Genomic DNA, 10,339 nt, shown 5'->3' on the forward strand with positions numbered 1-10,339 from the left:
ACTCCTGCAGATCACTGATTGGTCAGGGAGAATCGCCACTAGCAGCGTCACTAGATTTCCGACATTCGACATCAACCCGCTAGTTTTAAAGTTAGCAACAGTGATAGTAGTATCACTTGTTCACGCGACTTTCGAATTGTGAAAAAAGACATGGCTGTGCGCAAAATAAATAAAATAAAGCCGTGTTCAATAAACAAGGTGCAGACGGTCCACTCGTTAGCGATGAGCGAAACCAAAAAGTCTCTCAGGAAGTGTCTCAGCTGTTGGCCGCACATGGCTACCACCAGACCTCCCAACAGTGTAGGGGAAAGTTAAAAAACTTAGGTGACTACAGAACCATCAAGGAAAAGTGGAAGTGGTTTGACCAAATGGACGCTCTCTAAACCGGCGAGCAATGGGAGGGAGAGTGTCCTGGACTGGCGTTGATCCATGATGGAGGATGGTGCGTTTTGTTACGTTAACTTTATATGTTAACTCTATACTCTGCTTGAAAGCTTCACTTTATTTTTTGACCAGGTACTGGAAGCTTCTAAATCAACCAGGCCAATTTAACTGTTACACACAATGAGCTAGTAGCTAACAGCTAGCGGTCCTGTTATTGTTTTGGTCAGTTTGTGTCATGTTTAAGATGATGTCACGGCAGTAGAGGTGACGATCATCCTATAATCCCACCCACATTGAGGTGGCACTTGAAAGGCAACGTATTCACCCGGGCGCGATCAGATACTGAAAACAAAAGTATACCCTGGTCTTTAGAGTTAGGGGCTGTTCACACTGAACGTGTTGTTTGCATGCGTCTGCACTGGTTTTCAATTGTTTCTCTATGTACACGCTTGTCGGCCGGACCTCAATGATCGTTGATTGGTTTTTCAGTGTCTCGTGCTGGGCTGATACATTTCAGTAAATGGGTTTGTTTAACAACTTTGAAAACAAACACACAAACTGTCGGGTTTCAGGCACCGGTTTCAAGTATAAAGCCGGGTTTGGTTCAGGTTTGGGTTTAATTCATTATTCTGATTATTGTTAAAATGATTTTGATGGTTTGTTTGAACGGTTCATGTTAGCTAAATGGGTCAGTTTTTCCAAGTATAACTTCAGATTCAGTTTGGGTTAGTTATTTATGAAAATTAAATAATGAAACATATTATTTTGAATACATAATATTGGCCTATTCATGTCAACAGCACTAATGTACATGTATCCTCTACATACAACACAACAGGGCTGTGGAAAGGCAAAGTGAGTGGAACAAATCACGGTGAAAAGAGAAAGATACGAGACGTGCGGAAACTTGTTTATTGTGTCGACTGCATCTTTGTTGTATGTACGGTAATTGACTGACTGCAAAAACACAAAAGCAATAATATCAGCCGTGTGTTCAGATCAATACACACACACACACACACACACACACACACACACACACACCAAGTCAATCCCGCCATCGTCAGAACAATTGAAGCTGACACACATTTACCTGGATAAAGAAACATCTCAATCGTTACTTTCGATTTGAGTCTCATCCAGTTCTCGTTTGCGGCTCGTCTGTTGAGATCTGACAGTAAATGTAAGATAGAAGTGAATTATGATGTGAGATTTCTTATTAAGACATCCAGCAGTGAATCCCACAGATATGGACACGACCCAAAGTCTTTTGTTGTGTAGTCACGTCCCTTCTTGTGTTCTTCTAGCGCTTGTGAACCATTACTTTAACTGTATGAAATGTAACTAAATATAAACACTGTATCTGATTTCACTTATTTGCACTCACAGACAGTAGTGTTCACTGTGTAGTGAATGAGTGAATGAGTTAGTGCTTTCAAACACAGCATATGGGTTCATTTTCATGATCTCATGGAATATTTTGAATATTTTTCCAGTTTGGTGACACTTAAAATATTTTTGTTATCATTATTTACTCAATCTCATGTCATTCCAAGCCCAAATGACTTTCTTTATTCCAGGGAAAGCCACAATGTCCGAGCTGCTTTCTTTCATGTAAAATATTTAGTGGGGATCAGGAGCTGTACTCCAAAAAAAGTATGTATTTTTGTATTGTATTTTTGTCTTATTTTATTAATATATTATATATTTTATATAATATATTTGTATTTATAAAAAATACTCAGTACGAGTTTATTTGCAGTTGAGCTCTGAAAACGAAAATATCTTAAAGGGATAGTTCACCCATAAATGATCATTCAGTCATTGTTTACTCACCCCTGTGTTGTTACAACACTATATGACTTTCTCTCTTTTTCTGAACACAAAGGGATAAATGTTGCTCTCAGTGATGTCATACAATGGCAGTTTATGGTGACACCTCTTCAAGCTTCAAAAGAACACAAAAGTATCATTCAGAAGTCTAACTAATTATTCATGAGACTCATGATTGTACGATAAGATTTGATGAGAAACAAACTGAAATTGAATGTATTATTTAGAGAAAATGTTCTAATGTAAATGTTCTAAATGCCCTATCATGAATGCACACAGGAGCTCAACGGTCAGTGAACATTTTCACTAAATAATACATTTGATTTTGGTTTGTCAGTATCCGGTATGTCATCTATGGCAACATATGACACATACTGTCTACACTGTCTGAACACTTGCAAAATGACTAAAGAAATTACTTAATAAAACAACTGAATAGGGCGCAGTCTGAAAACCATAGGCACATCCAAACGTCTTGTCCTGAAATGGCCCACGGCAGTACAGATATTGATGTGGGTTTGTTGAATCTGTAATTTTGCAGTGAATTATGTATCTTTAGCAGGATGTGTCTGTGGTTAAAGAATGATCTTTTAAAGATACACGCTGTTCCTGTCTGGATCAGATGATAATGAAATTAAACCTCAGAACAAAAGACCATCCGATTGTGTGATTATTAATAAAGCGCAAGAGCCGTGTGGAGGGACTGAGGAGCTGAAGACAGATCTGGTGTCTTCACATGCGGTTCATAAATAACCCAGAGCGCCTCACAATTTATGAGCACATGCCTCTCCATGGTGTCTATCATTTTCACTTCCCTGTCAGTGTAATTCAGCCCAAAACTGTCCAAAGACATAAAAAATACACACAGAGAAAGAGAGAGAGAGATAAAGAGAGAGAAAGAGAAACACGTGTAGACACTTTGGAAGTCCCAATGATAAAGAAAGTAGTTCTCATCCATAGGCCAAATTCATTAAATTGTGAATTCGGTGACAGTAGGTTGAATGTTTTTTTGTTGCTGAAATCGGTCTGTGCTCACTGAAATTGGAATCACTGCCCCCAGTGGCCAACGCTGGAAGTGTTGTTGAACGTATGGGCAGATGTGAGGCATGTATGAGCACGTTAACGCATGCGATTAATGAAAAAAGTTTAACACGTTTTTCCGTTAATACAGCACAAACCAGCATAAACACTTGTTGGAAGGGCAGAACCTTTGCAATGTGTCCATCCGGAGTCATTACACTGACGCACACTTCACACACAACAGTGATTCTGTGTCAATGATAAAATGATGGAGAAAGGACCTCTTAATGCTATTTATTATACGAAACAATCCCAGATAGGACTTGTGACAGAAATCAAGTACTCTGCAGCCTACGTAAGGCGCAAAGAAACAGAGACCCTCCCCTCCAAATCCCAACACAAGTGGTCACAGGAGATGCATTTAAATGACCAGCGATGTGTCCCACCTGACCACATGTGATCGGATCACCCGAAACGCATCTTAATACCAGGTGAAAAGGGGGCATAAGCCATTCTGGATGAAAAGCATCTTCTACATTGTGTGACGAGTCTCTACTCATCTTGCTATGGCGGGCTAGTGGGTGTGGCTAGAAGCCTCATCAAGGGAACGATGTCCACCTGTTCATCCCTCTATAAAAGTTAGGCTGGCTAGTGTAGATGGGGGGGGTCTGTTCTCCGGGTTATTTTGTGTTTGATTTGGGCTCGGCTTTTTGTTATTTGGTTTAGATGTTTGTTTTCTGTTACTGATACTTGTACATCCATGCACCTGACAAACATTACAGATGACCATGTTTTCTTATTTTTTATGTTTTAACATTTATGTTAATAAATGTTTGTTTTTGCAACCCAATCACTGTGTCCTCCATTTCATTTGCCACGGCTTTGAGCCGGTCGTGACAAATGTGGGGGCTCGATCCATAACTTTGTTAGTTAAATAATTAATTTGTTAGTTAATAATTGATTTCGTTAATCTAATGATTAGGTTGTTAAATGTGTTTTTTTTCTTAGTAATGTTTGATGAATCTTGAAAGTTCGTGGAGGATTATAGTGATTGGTTTGTTTGTTTTTTTTTTTGTTTTTTTTTGGCTGATTTCACGGGAGGTGGGTTTCGGTAAGTACTGACTCTATTGGTATGTTTGAGGGGAGGTTTCTTGTTGGATATGCTTTTCCCTGTTTAGGTTTAGCAGGGTATCCTTAACGGGATACTCTGATTTTTTATTTTTTTTTATTTTAGTTTGTTTTGTTTGTGCGGTGAAAGCAGCTAGAGCAGTTGTCTCGGGAACACGTCCGTGTTTTGTAATGGTGATTTGTTAATCGGTTGCCATTTCAAACACTGGTTTACAGTGTATAAAAACCCGCTGCAAGTAACTGTACGAAGATTAGGGATAAGTTTAGATAGTTTCTGGGTTTAGTTAGAGGAACTGTTTATCCAATTTTTACCCCCTCAGATATATACATTTTTGTCTGGATTAAGTAGTCGTACGCTTGTATTTCACCATGGATTTAAAGGTTGAGGAATTTATTAGTGCTCCGTCTGAAGATCTGTTGGATGTTTTTACTAAAGACCAACTAGTAGAACTTGCAACTCATTACAAAATTAGCTTGTCAAGTCAAGATAAACGTACAAAAGATAGTATTAAAGCTTTGATTAAGACCGGGCTATCTGAACACGGAGTTTTGGAGTCTAAATCCGTGGAAGATGCTTCCGCTTTTGTAAGTGCTGCATCAATGTCTCAACTAACATTTGACCAACAAAAACAATTGTTGTTAATTCAAACGGATATGAAAAAAGAAATGTTAGAAGCACAAAATCGCGTTGAGATATCTAAACTAGAGTTACAACAACAAAAGCTTGATCTTGAACGTTACCGGTTAGATCTGATAAGAGACGGTAAACTTAATTTAACGGAAGGAGTAGAACGTGATTTGGCTTCGTGTAAATTTGATGTAGCGACTAATATGAGATTGATCCCAAGATTTGACGAGAAAGATGTTGAACGGTTCTTTTGTTGTTTGAACGCGTGGCAAAGGCACGAAATTGGCCGGATGAGGAATGTACGCTTATGCTACAGTCGGTTTTTACAGGGAAGGCTCAAGAAGCATATTTGTCTCTTAGTGTAGAGGACGCTAAGGACTATTTGACTGTTAAGAATGCAGTATTAAGGGCATACGAGTTGGTCCCAGAGGCCTATAGACAAAAATTTAGGTCCTGGAGGAAATCCGATAGTCAAACGTATGTTGAGTTTGTGCATGATATTTCAGTTCATTTCAATCGTTGGTGTACAGCTTCTGACGTGAAAACGTTAGATGATTTGAAGGAGTTGATCTTGCTTGAACAGTTTAAAAACTCTGTTTCATGAACGGGTAGCAATATACATCAGTGAGCGTAAACCCGACACCGCATATGAGGGTGCTATTATGGCCGATGAATTTTCTCTGATTAATAAAACCTCTTTTGGCTACAAAAATGCTGGAGAATACTTTAAGAGAGAATTGGGGCATGATTTTAATAGAGCTCAAAAAATGTGGGTAGTATACCTGATAAACAGCGTTTTGGCTTTGTTGGAGGAAATGAAAGAGAAAACATCTGCAATTATTGTCATGAGTTTGGTCACTGGAAGAATGAGTGTCCGTTGTTGAAATCTAAGTCATCTTCAGTGAAACCCGTTGTTTTGGCGGTGACTACCTCAGAAATAAATAATGTGCAAAAGAGTTTTTCGTCACGTATCTCAACATTTTCTCCATTTGTTACTGATGGTTCTGTCAGATTGGTAGGTTCTACGGAAGATATACCGGTCAAAATTCTCCGTGACACTGGTTCATCAGAAACATTTGTCCTAGAGTCCATCTTATCTTTTTCAAACGACTCTTACACTGGGAACAATGTGTTGGTTAGGGAATTGGTCTGAATGTGATCTCTGTTCCCTTACATAAAATTGTTTTGCATTCTGACTTGATCCAGGGAGAAGTGGAAGTTGCTGTACGTTCCTGCTTGCCTGTGGACGGAGTACAGGTAATCCTGGGAAATGATTTGGCTGGTGAACGGGTTTGGCAGAATGTTTCACCGCATTTGGTCGATCACACCATCTGGGTCGACTTTTGACTCGAGGGATGAAATGTTTACCTGTTCTTTGAATGGGTTTCCATCATGCGTGATAACCAGGTCTATGAGTAAAATACCTACTGATGTTACATCTGAAACTAAAGAGATGTTGAGGGCACCTCTAGAAATTCCTTCCTCCTTGTCTGTGTCACGCGATGACCTAATTAAAGGACAGGAGACTGACGTTACGCTTGTTGAATTGTTTGATCGAGTTGTCCCTTATGACACAATCGTAAACCTTCCTTCTGGGTGTTATCTAGAGGAAGGTGTATTGGTCCGAATGTGGGTGCCGCAAGGAGAATTTGTAATTGGTGATCCAGTTGTACAAATTGTAGTCCCTCAGTCTCTCCGTCAACTTGTTTTAAAAACGGCACATGATAAATCTGGACATTTGGGAGTGAAAAAGACGTACAAATTGCTCTTGAGGCATTTTTTTGGCCAAAATTGAAGCGTGACATATCGAAGTATATTAAATTATGTCGAACATGTCAGCTTACTGGAAAACCGAATCAGTCTATGAAACCTGCCCCTCTCTATCCAATTCCTGCTATTAGTAAACCCTTTGAGCATCTTATTGTGGATTGTGTTGGGCCATTACCTCGGTCAAAGGCAGGGAATGAATATTTGCTTACGGTCATGTGCCAAGTGACTAGATATCCAGCTGTGTACCCGTTACGTTCAGCTAACCGTAAGGTTAGTTGTAAAAGCACTGACTCAGTTTATATCGGTGTTCGGAATACCACGAATTATTCAGTCTGATCAGGGGAGTAATTTTACTTCCAAATTGTTTGGTCAAGTTTTGAAACAGCTTCATATTCAACATAATCTTTCCAGTGCTTATCATGCTCAAAGTCAGGGGGCACTGGAAAGATTTCACCAAACATTAAAGTCTTTACTAAGGTCTTACTGTGTTCAGATGAAACGGGATTGGGAAGCTGGGTTACCTTGGCTCATGATGTCAGCACGAGAAGCCGCTCAGGAGAGTACTGGATTTAGTCCGAATGACCTCGTTTTTGGTCATGAGGTGCGTGGTCTTTATCTATTTTGGCTGCTGATTGGAAAAAGGTTGATCCACCAAAAAATATTTTAGCATATGTGAGTGATTTTCGCGAGACTAATTTTTGAAGCCTGCCAATTGGCAAAAGCATCCTTGAGTAAAGCACAAGATCGAATGAAACGACTTTTTGATCGTCGTTCGAACTGCGTTCATTTCAATCGGGGATCAAGTTCTTGCTCTCTTGCCTATTGTGGGATCACCGTTTCAGGCTAAGTTTGTAGGTCCATACACTGTTGCTCAACAAATTTCTGACCTTAACTATTTGATTAATACTCCAGATAGGAAAAAGAAGACCAGAGTGTGTCATGTAAATTTGTTAAAGCCTTTTTATGGTTCTGGAGATTTTGCTGACACTAAAATAGGTCAAGACAACATCGATATACCTAATTCTGGTATTAAATCTGTGCTGCTTACAGGTTCTTTGAGCTGTGATGCTGAATTAACAACAACTTCAATTCTAATAGGTGGGGATCAGGATGAGATTGATCCTGGAGATTCTATTCTTCAGGGTCGTTTACATAATTCAGAAGCACTAAGCTCTTTGCCTGGTCGTTTTAGTCATTTAACGGAGGTGCAGCGTACTGATTTGATTAATTTGATTTTTGAGTATATTACACTGTTTCCCGACACTCCGTCGCATTACAAGTCTTATTGAACACGACATTGACGTGGGAGATTCGCCTCCAATTCATCAGCGCTACTATCGAGTATCTGCGAATAAAAAACAACAATTAGAGAAGGAAGTTGACTATATGTTGGCAAATGGTATCGCTGAACCTTCTTTTTCTAGTTGGGCCTCTCCATCATTGCTGGTGAATAAATCTGATGGATCATTCAGATTTTGTACTGATTACCGAAAGGTAAATGCCGTAACAAAACCTGATTCATTTCCCTTGCCTCGAATTGAGGATTGCATTGATCAGGTGGGAAACGCAAAATTTGTTAGCAAGTTTGATCTATTAAAGGGTTACTGGCAAGTGCCTTTAACTGAAAGAGCTCGTGAGATTTCTGCTTTCATTTTACCGTCAGGATTATTTTCAGTACAACGTTATGAGTTTCGGGTTGAGAAATGCTCCTGCAACTTTCCAGCGTTTAATGAATCGAGTTATTTCAGGTTTGAGGGATGCGCTGTGTACTTAGATGACGTCGTCGTGTATAGTCAAACTTGGAAAGAACACCTCATTCAAATTAGAGCACTATTTGATCGATTTGTGGAGGCAAATTTGACCGTTAATTTGTTAAAATGTGAGTTTGCCAAGGCCACAGTAGTTTACCTGGGGAAAGTGGTTGGGCAGGGCCAAGTGCGCCCTGTCCGTGCAAAAGTAGAAACAATTGATAATTACCCTATGCCTACCACAAAGAAAGAACTGATGCGATTCCTTGGAATAGTGGGTTTTTATCGTTGTTTTTGTAGAAATTTTTCTACAGTGGTGGCCCCCTGACAAACTTATTGTGGGGTGGAGTAGACTTCTGTTGGACGCCAGGCTGTCAGCAAGCCTTTGAAAAGGTAAAAATGCTTCTTACGGAGGATCCTGTTTTGAAAGCTCCAAAATTTGACCAAGCATTTCAGTTGCAAGTGGATGCCAGCAATGTGGGTACTGGTGCCGTTCTGTTACAGACTAATGAAGATGGAATTGATCATCCAGTTGGATTCTTTTCTAAAAAGTTTAATTCTTATCAACTTAATTACTCTGTGATTGAAAAGGAGGCGCTTGCGTTGATTTGGGCTTTACAACACTTTGAAGTGTATGTGGGTTCATCTGAGGGACCTCTGGTGGTTTTTACTGATCACAACCCTTTAGTTTTTCTTCACTCGTTGCAGAACCCAAACCAGAGGTTAATGAGGTGGTGCTTGTTTTTACAGGGATACCTGTTAGATATTCGCCACATTAAAGGTTCAGAGAACATAACTGCTGATGCCTTGTCCCGTATTCATATAGTCTAGTGTCAAAGGATTTGTTAAATTTTTCCTGTCTTTTCTCTTTGTTCTTTTCTTAATTTGCTTCCCAGGTGCAGGGGTTGCTGGAAGGACGGGAGACGTGAAAAGACTGGGGAAAATTTAGAGTTGGACTAAGTTCAGCTTACTGGACTGTTTGAATTTTGTAGTGGGGGTTTTTGTTTGGGTTTTGGGCGTGTTTTAAGTTCCTGTGCTCTTCTTTTTAGGGGAGAGTGTGACGAGTCTCTACTCATCTTGCTATGGCGGGCTAGTGGGTGTGGCTAGAAGACTCATCAAGGGAACGATGTCCACCTGTTCATCCCTCTATAAAAGTTAGGCTGGCTAGTGTAGATGGGGGGTCTGTTCTCCGGGTTATTTTGTGTTTGATTTGGGCTCGGCTTTTTGTTATTTGGTTTAGATGTTTGTTTTCTGTTACTGATACTTGTACATCCATGCACCTGACAAACATTACAGATGACCATGTTTTCTTATTTTTTATGTTTTAACATTTATGTTAATAAATGTTTGTTTTTTGCAACCCAATCACTGTGTCCTCCATTTCATTTGCCACGGCTTTGAGCCGGTCGTGACAAAAAACTTTATGTAAACAACCCACTTACACACACACACACACACACACACACACTCACACTTACACTCACACACACACATTTACAATCACACACACACACACACACACACACACTTACACTCACACACACTTACACTCACACACACACACACACACTTACACACACTTACACTCACACACACACTTACACTCACACACACACACACACACACACACACACACACACACACACTTACACACACACACTTACTCACACACACACACACACACACACACACTCACACACACACACACTTACACTCACACACACTTACAATCACACACTCACACACACACACACACACACACACACATACTCACACACACACACACACTGCACTCTCACACACTTACACTCACACACATCACACACAC

At 39.9% G+C, this 10,339-nt stretch overlaps 1 protein-coding gene across 1 annotated transcript in view; it reads right to left on the bottom strand.

Moving 5' to 3' along the window:
• LOC127652256 (RNA binding protein fox-1 homolog 3-like) overlaps positions 1–10,339 on the bottom strand; it is a 145,913-nt gene that overhangs the window by 121,563 nt on the left and 14,011 nt on the right. The gene's annotated exons all lie outside the window — the stretch shown is intronic.

The sequence above is a fragment of the Xyrauchen texanus genome, chromosome 12 (assembly GCF_025860055.1).
Source record: "Xyrauchen texanus isolate HMW12.3.18 chromosome 12, RBS_HiC_50CHRs, whole genome shotgun sequence".
NCBI classification, from domain to species: Eukaryota; Metazoa; Chordata; class Actinopteri; order Cypriniformes; family Catostomidae; genus Xyrauchen; species Xyrauchen texanus.